Genomic DNA, 7514 nt, shown 5'->3' with positions numbered 1-7514 from the left:
AAGGGCCTTGACTTTCGGGCCCGGGTCCCAAGGCTGAAGGACGAGGACCCTCGAAACACGGCCCGGGGGAGGAGGGGGGCTCCCCAGCGCTCCCCCGGGGGGTCCCCAGTGCTCCCCCGGGGCATCGCGCCCTGCGCAGCACCATCAAGATGAGGCAAGTACACGGGAGGTTGGACTGGATGACCTTTAAAGGTGCCTTCCAACCCAAACTATTCTATGATTGATTCTATGACTCTGCATTAAACATTTTATTTGGGTTTTGACGTTCACTTAGCAGGAGAGCATGCTTGGGACTGGCGTGTTAAAATCGCTCTGCAGCTTTCTTCTCCGGGATTCTTTTCTTTGGCACCATTTTAACACATTAAGTCACAGCTAAGAGGTGACTCAAAGCAATGTAGAGGCAAATCCCGTTCTCAGCGGAGAATACTTGGATTTCTCTGTGTATTTCATAGATGAAATTCTACCGTTCTGAGTAGGTATTTTATCACAGGCGATAGTTTGCAGCAGATTGGGAAGGTATGTTCAGTGTTCATTTCTTAGTCAGCTCTTGCTCCCCAAGCCCAGGAGACCTTAGCATGTAGTCTATGGACTTTGGACGGACCTTTCCTCACGCACTATTTATCAACAACTCCAGAAGCACTTTCTGCAGCTGATTGCAGTCTATTGCTGCTACATGGCATTTCCTTATTCTGTTGAAAACAACAGGTCATGTTTTTACCTGCTTAGAAATCTGCAAAGCTAATATTAACTGCCTTGTGGTTTAGCACAGACCACATCGGAAGTTCAAATCCAGACCTGAACAAATGCTCAGACTGCACAAGTAAAGACCACAGGATTTAGCAGCGTGCCTCAAAAAGCCAGCACTGAGTGTGAACACTGGGAGCCCAATAAGTGTTTCTGAACGCCAGAATGACTTTTCGGCTCAGTTTATCTGAACCAGCCTCTCTTAACGCACTTCTGTAGCAATGTATGCCATATATTGTAGAAATATTACGAATGGTGTTAGGGAGAATGTAGCCAGGAAGAAATGCACAGTAATGGTGCTGTCACCCTGCTGCAGGCCCTACAGATGGTTGCTTGAGTATCTAAGGCTGGTTTGGCAATAATAGAGATTTTACTAATGGGTATTGTATTGATGTGATTGATACTAATATATTGTACAGAGCTTTGGTGTCCACAAGAGTGATTGAAAAATGGAGCATGAAGAAAAGCAGCTACCTTTAATGCTTCTGGGGGGTTAATATTAATATACCTTACAGTCAGAATCTTAAAACAACTCAGTCTATTTGGCTTACCCAAAACATTGAAAGACAATTGCATTACAAAATATAAGTAGTTTTCTGGGAGGAAACACAAGGTACTGATCAGCTCCTTAAGCTAACAGAGAAAGCTGTAAGGAGGCCAAGCGGCTGGAATATTAATTCAGGCTTCTTCAAAGGAAAAACTAAGCACCACCTTTTACTGGAGGGCGTAAATAGCCGCTGGGAGAAGTGGAAGTGCTGACTTCTCCTGCTCATGATATTTCCAGATGACAACTAGGTATTTTTCGGAAGATACACCTTAGCATAATACAAGCTGTCCTTCTGTCATGCCAAAGTTACGGGACCAGTATGGAATCTGGAGGGTGTCCGAGACCTTGTGAATCCGGTGTCGGCACTTCCCGGCGCTGCCCAACGGTGGATGTCGGGCACTGCTGCAGGGAGGAACGGGCAAGTTTTCAGCCGTATCACATAAGTCCTGCTTAATCACTCTTCACGATTAAATATTTACAATAAGAATTTATTCATCATTAAAACCATAAATAAAAGGTTTACAGAGAAAGTCAGAATGGTTCAGCTGGGAAAGAGCACTAATTATTTTCACCCTTGTGGGTTTTTCTGCATTCAATTGAATTCAACTTGAATTTTGTCATGGTTTAACCCCAGCCGGCAACTAAGCCCCACCCAGCCGCTCGCTCAGTCCCCCCCAGTGGGATGGGGGAGAGAATCAGAAAAGTGAGAAAACTCGTGGGTTGAGATAAAGACGTCCCCCCTTCCTCCTTCTTCCCCCAGCTTTATATGCTGAGCATGACACCATACGGTGTGGAATATCCCTTTGGTCAGTTGGGGTCAGCTGTCCCAGCCATGTCCCCTCCCAACTTCTTGTGCCCCCCCAGCCTGCTCGCTGGTGGGGTGGGGTGAGGAGCAGGAAAGGCCTTGACTCTGTGTCAGCACTGCACAGCAGTAACGAAAACATCCCTGTGTTATCAGCACTGTTTTCAGCACAAATCCAAAACATAACCCCGTACTAGCTACTGCGAAGAAACTTAACTCTATCCCAGCCAAAACCAGCACAATTTCAAAATGAAAATATTGAGATAAACTCCCGCTTTCATGTGAGTACAGTTGGTGTAATTTCTTATTCAGTGTGAAGCCTGAAAAAGAATAAACACTCATCTAATCATTTACGGTCATAATTTAGGCCCTGAGCAACAAAGTAGTTAAGCAGGCGATAAAACTTTAAGCAGTCAAGCGTTCCCACCGACTCCAGAAGGATTATTCAGAGGCCCGAAGTGAAAAGTTGTTTATTGGGAGTAAGGGAAGAGCAGAATTCACATGCGCTGGAAGCTGAGTCATGGTGCCCGAGCTGGGGAGGATGATGAGAGTTTACGATCTGGGGCGCAGAACGCAGAGCTCAGTCCCTGCACGGCCACTGGCTTGCAGGGGGTGATTCCCTGGCTTGCAGGGGTTTTGTCTGACCTAGGAAAAGTCGCATCACTTTGTCTAGTACTGCCCCAATGATCCAACCTGATGCAAGTGCATGTGAGTGTGGCACAAAATCAATTACCTGAGTTGCTCATCCACTTTTTATTTGAACATTTATAAATAGTTTGAATAGTGAAAATTATTTAACCTTAGAAAGTAAGTTAGCTGGGTTTCAAAGAGACATTTAATGAGCTTACATTACCCAAGGTACTCTAAAACCAAGTATATTTCAAATCAAATACAAATAATTTTGGCTGGGATGTAACTTTTTACCTTGCTAGTAAAAAGCTCCCATTTAGGCGTTTTTCTACCAACAGGCACAACTAGGAAGTGATATTCCATAAAATCTCCTTCCTGATGAGAAGAAAATAGGAAAACAGGTAAGTGGCGCATGCACACCGGACACTGCTACACAGCGGGCTTGTCCACCACCGGCAGATGAGCAGTTAGGGCCAGGGGCGAGAGCGTCGGACAGAGATGTGGAGACCAGGCTGCTCCCCAGCTCCAGTGTGCAGGCGATGTGGTTTCTCCAGAGCTGTAGCACAAGTTTTAAAGAACATCCTCGTGCCAACAGTGTAAACACCCAACAGCTGCTCCTCACGAGCCTCAAACCACCTCCTGCTCCAGGCACCTCCCACCAGGAAATGAATGTGAGTAATTTCTGAACCGGTGGGGAAAGTCTTAGTGATGAATATTGCCAAAAAGCTAAACTTACTGACGGTCACGTGATGCAAAAGTTCTGAGGATGGTTTTGTGTAAGGAGAAGCTGTTTGCTGCATAAGCGGAAAGGAAATAAGCAGAATAACAGGAAGGAGATTGTCGAGTCTTCAGCAGTATTGCAGTTATTCTTCCAAATTTGCACAGCTGAATATTTTTTTTTTTAAACATCCATCATATTCCTAGTATAGAATATGACGTTTAGCATATCAGGTGATCCTTGTGGCATTTTGTGCATAGGTGGCATTGTAAGATAGCGTCATCCTCAAAATGGCAATTTTTCATCTCCTTTGAAATCTTGTCTTTTTTTTTTTGTTTTTGGGAAGGGCAGATATAAGGAAAGATAATGGGACCTATAACCACTGCTTGTTTTCTCTGCACTATCAATATATGACTATCACGATCATAATTACATCTAAATAAATCTAAACCCATTCAAACTTTATATAATGCCATCAATAACCCTGAAAATAAAGAAATGCATTTTACTGAGTACAGTAAGACTTTGTATTTGTTGTGCTATTCAAAACGCTTGAGCGTTTTTTTCACAACCCAGCTTCATGTTTAAGATACTATCCAAATTCACCGCTCATAGTGTATGGCAGCAATTTCATTCATGCTCAACTCCATTGATTTTAAACTTACTACAGCCAGAATATAGCAGAGATTAATATCTGTACCATCTGAATATCATCCAATACTATCTAAAGGACTGACTAAATAGGAAATAATAAACAGATAAGAAGTTAAAATGCCCTCGGTGTTCCCTCAAAACGGATAAAAAGACACACCTCTGAACCTATATATGCTTGTAAAGGAAACAAAAGCTTTAAATTCTCATCTTGTAAGTTACATCTCATCTTTGGAGAAGATGAAAAAAACATTAGTCAAAGGATTTGACTGAAAGTTTCAGAACCAGGGATGGAAACTGAGGAGCCCTCCTGTCCCCCCCGGAGAAGGGCTGGACGCGGGTAGCTCCAGAAGTGCCCCAGAGCTGCCCCCGAGGAAGCAGCAGTGCCACCAGCTGCGCAGCAGAAGCCGCAGGAGCCCTCTCTCCCTGGGAAGGCTGCTGCAGCCTGCGAGTGATTCCTGCCCGTGGGTTGTTGTCAGGAGTAGCCCAGATAAGGAAGAGCAGCGTAAGCCCAGAGCGGAGTCCACGAGGCCGGGCGGCCTGAGGGGAAGGACGGCTCTGACTTCAGATCAAGCCGCTCTGCTTCTTGGTGTCCTCTGCCCCCAAAGTCCGTGTTCGGCTGGGTTGTATAGATAGCCCAGCGTCTGCTCTTCACATGTGTGGGCTGTAGCGGGGTAGACATTGGACCTCTTTGTACTTTTAGCACATATGCAAAGTTTTAAAAACTCTCCCTAAGTGTTCACAAAGTCAATCCAAATAATTTAAGTGTTCTGGTTTATTGCCGACCCTAGTAACAGGGTCAAATGATTCAGCGAAAACCTTTCTTGGTATAATCCTCCAGAGGTAGATGAATACACAGTTGATGGAGTTTGAATGTGTTCCCAAGCTGCTGCATCGGTTGGGTCCAAAAACTCGCAATAAATGAATTTAATCAGGAAACATCGCTCTGATATGAATGTTTAATGGCACTGATTTATACTTTCAGCTGCCAAAGTCAGGAGCTAGCATAGCAGTCGAGGCCCCAGAGGGCTCAAGGTTTCAGAATAAATAACTCTCCTTGGAGATTAAAGTGTTGCAAGAGATGTTACTAGATGGGCAGAAGGAAAGTTTTGCCTCCTACTGAAGCGGTTAACCCAGCACAGGACTAAACTATTCAAATGCAATTGAAAATGTTTCTTTTAAAAGCTGTGTTCTGACAAGTATACTCCTTTAGACCACTGGCCTGTTGTATTTTCAATAAGTTCCTCCAACGATTCATTTCTGTTGTCTTGTTTTTTTCTCTCACCTGCTAAAAACCGCGAGCTAGTAGCACTTGCAGGAGTGCAGGGCCAGCAGCGGGTCTCTGAGCTGTGCTGTAAAGCCACAGGCAGGTACCGTGGCTCTCTGCAAGGGCACAAGTCCTGTGGTTAAGAGGTATTATTTGTAAAGCAAGTTTGATTGCAGAATAGCAATTCCTTCTTAAAATTGAGGCCATCTAGAAGAACATTCTGTAAACCTGTGTGGTTTGGAGGATTACAGACAGTATGAAAGACGAGAGAGAGGTGGTTGGAGAAAGAATCTGTGGTTTACTGCACTTACACACACAGACCTGGTGTACAAAACTGCAGCCCACGCCATCAACTTAGACTGCAACAAATGTTTGTCCCAGCTGTGGATTTCAACCCTTGTTCCTCTCAAATAGACAGTCTGTCACCTTTTTGTTGTCGTTACCTTGTTGTCTGAACGCCCTGCTTTTTGAAGTGCCACATTGACCAGTCTAACATCTGAAGTCCGATAGTCCTGCAATACGCACAGCAAAAGCTGCACGAGTTGCAGGCTGTCCTACCCAAAGCTCTGCTGGTGTTCCTCAGCTTTGGTTTGCAAGGTGCCATTCCATCCTTGGCTCCTCTGCTACGATCAGACAAACCTGATTTTTGGATGTAATATATGCAAACATACAGAACACATGCAAAATATGTCTAAATATGTCCAGGTTACAAAGGGAAGGACTTAGGAAATGTCAGATTAAGTTTGCCCTGGAGTAGCTTTTACTGAGCTCCTTAAGGATATATGCATTGTATGACTTACTTGTATTAGTAATCATACTATTTTTATATAGGCCTCCTGCTGGGTTCAGTAGACAGCCTGGACGTCCGTTCTAAAGACTCAGGGCTGGGCGAAGAAGGGCATTCATGTTGTTAAAACGCTTTCATTTATTGCAGAAGTTGCAAGGAGCGGGTTGAAGCGGTTTGCAGAAAGAGGACAGGTGATTGAAAAGCAGCCGAAAAGTTCCTTGAAAAATGAAGCACATCCCTCCGTTAGCTACAACTGCCTGATGGTACCAGGTGAGTTACTTCAGCCAGGCTTTCACAGACACTCCTTACCTACATCTTCCACTTGCGAGCGATGACGATACACTCATTAATGTTGTGAGGCGTTCAGATAACCCAGAGATGAGTTCATGGCAAAGCCCAGGAGAAAATGACCGCTTCCATCTGCAGAGGAAGATCTGATGAGCGTACAGTAAGTGAGGCCATCAGCCACACGCTGAGCGAGGAGGACAAGACAATGTCCTGACCGGCTGGTGCAGGTGGGGTGGAACGGGCGCACCTTCAGAAGCCAGTCCCAAGCTCCACAAACCAGTACGGCCCAGCTCACGAGAGCTTGGTTTTCCCACCTTCAGCGGCCATTCCTCAGTGTAGCTTTTGGTCTGTAAATTCCTTAATTTTTTAAAATAGAATGAAAATTCTCACATGAAAATCTTTTTTTTCCAATCCCATTCCTTCCATGAGCAGCATTGCTTTTTCTAATCAGTTTCTTTTTACTGTACTTCAGTATCTTTTCCCAGCCCCCCAAAAAAGGTTAATCAGAGGCAGATACTTAGCGTGGAAAATTTCAGTGTGGGTAATTAAAGTTTAATTTAGCTTTGCAAGCTACTGAAAAAAGGGCCTTACAAAGGAAAACGTTAGCTACCGTTAACTGTAGGCAGCACTTTCAGCTCCACTGTCAGGTATTTCCAAAGGACCAGGTACTACATGTGATGGCTTTCTGTAGAGGCTTTTCAAAAGGCTCCCTCTTTCTTTGCTTTTGCTCAATAGAAAGGGCTTGGCTTTTCCCTTCCGCGCGGCCACCCCACCAGGCGCGGGGCGGGGGAGGCGGACACACCAGAGCCCTTCGTCCTGCGCACCCACAGCGCCTGTGACCGAGAACAGCTCGGGGACGGTTCTGCTGGAAGAGCGCGGAGGACAGAACTTGGAAGAAGATCTGCTGCGAGAAAAATGGTGCCCAGATCCTAGCCTGCTGGTGATCCAAGCTTTTATTTATGGCAGCTGTAGTATTTCAGGTGGAGTACAGATCCCACACCGGCTAGCCAAGTCCATAAAGGGTGTGCATTTGAAAAAAATGTATTTTATTTTCTTGACTTTTGTGTGATTGGGGAAATC

At 45.0% G+C, this 7514-nt stretch overlaps 1 long non-coding RNA gene across 1 annotated transcript; it reads right to left on the bottom strand.

Moving 5' to 3' along the window:
* Positions 1-5637: 5637 nt before the first annotated feature.
* LOC109279421 lies at positions 5638-6531 on the bottom strand. The gene is made up of 2 exons (XR_002086165.1): positions 6456-6531; positions 5638-6363 (listed from the first exon to the last, which is right to left on the bottom strand). It is a non-coding gene; the product is annotated as an uncharacterized LOC109279421 (long non-coding RNA).
* Positions 6532-7514: the final 983 nt, after the last annotated feature.

The sequence above is a fragment of the Aptenodytes forsteri genome, unplaced genomic scaffold, assembly GCF_000699145.1.
Source record: "Aptenodytes forsteri isolate BGI_AS27 unplaced genomic scaffold, ASM69914v1 Scaffold66, whole genome shotgun sequence".
Classification (NCBI taxonomy): domain Eukaryota; kingdom Metazoa; phylum Chordata; class Aves; order Sphenisciformes; family Spheniscidae; genus Aptenodytes; species Aptenodytes forsteri.
This window is presented reverse-complemented; position numbering and strand designations above follow the sequence as displayed.